The following is a 1,520-nucleotide window of genomic DNA, read 5'->3' as shown; positions in this document are numbered from 1 at the left end:
ACAACATGTATTTTCTGGTGTTCAAAATTACCAGTCAGCTCAGAAATGTGGATCCAAACCAGTCTATCACCACTGTCTGTTAGGATGACCACTATCAAAAAGACAAGTGATGACAGCTATTGGTAAACACTGGCAGGAAGGAAACCCTTGCACACAGTTGATGGAAATATAAATTGGTACACCCAATATGGGAAAGGATATAGAAGTTCCTCACATTTTTAAAATATGGTGGGGGATACACACACACAATGGCCACAGCGAGGGAGCAAATGTCTATAACTCATAGGTTATTTGCTCTGCAGTGAATATGGGGGTGTTGATAATAGAATAGAATATAAACTTTCGTTATAAGATGAAAAGGCTTGGGGATCTAGTGTGCAGCTTGAGTTGTGAATGACATATTGACTAGTTTGATTGTAATAAGCATTACACAGCATGTGTTTGCACACCTTGTACTCTTTGAATGTATATGATCTTTATTAATTAAATATATGTAATTAGGTTTGTTGTTGTTAGAGTCATGGTCTTATTTTGACGCCCTGGCTGACATAGAACTTCTATGTAGACCATGCTGATTTCAAACTTGCCCCCCAAATGTTGGGATTAAAGGTGTTCAATCTGATGCCCTCTTCTGGCTTCCTTAAGCACTGCACACACTTGGTGCATAGGCATACATGCAGGGAAAAGACCCAAACACATAAAATATTCTTGAATATTGTTCCATGATTAAAATTTGATCGTAACTACACATTGGTGGTAACCAATGACTAGATTAACTACCTTGATTGTGGTGATCCTTTCGTCAAGATTCATCAAGTCTTGTATATCTTAAATATACCCAATTTTGTCATTTATAACATAATAAGCTGGGCTGGGGTGCTCTGGTGTCCAAACATAGGCATGATTCTATTGAAAGTTATACTCTAGTGCTCCTGTAGGATCAGGTTGAAGCCTGTCACCAGCTTTGACCATGTCACATCAGCCAGCCATTGGCAGCTGAGGATAGTTCCCTAGAGAAGGTGACATCTGTGACTCATCAATATCCCACACCCATAGCACTGGGAAATGGTCTCAGTGGTCAGTAAACAAAAATCTCGGTGAGAAACCTCAAATATCCATTACATGGCCCAGACATTTTCAGGGTCTCCTAGGAGAGTCAAATGGATTCTCCATTCAGGAAAGTCTGGGTCAGATGATGAAGTGACTAATACAATGACCTCCCCCTAAAAAGTCAGCAAAATGAGTCAGAGCCAGGGAACTCCTGAAACTGTGCCTTCAGCGCTGCTGTAAGAGATCTTAGTGGACCCTTGAGATACCACAAGTCTTCCAGGGAGGGTGTGCACATGCCCAGTTCACAGATAACTGAGGAGCAAACAGAAAAAAAGTAGTGCTATAAATCAAAAGTAAGATGACTGCATTTTCTGGTGCTGGGGTCAAACCTAGGATCTCACGTTAGGCAAGCACTCTGTCACTGAGCTTCACCTCCCAGCTCCTGACAACATTGAAACAAAGGCAATGTG

The sequence above is a fragment of the Mus caroli genome, unplaced genomic scaffold (assembly GCF_978045245.1).
Source record: "Mus caroli unplaced genomic scaffold, Mus_caroli_1 scaffold_7, whole genome shotgun sequence".
Taxonomy (NCBI): Eukaryota; Metazoa; Chordata; class Mammalia; order Rodentia; family Muridae; genus Mus; species Mus caroli.
This window is presented reverse-complemented; position numbering follows the sequence as displayed.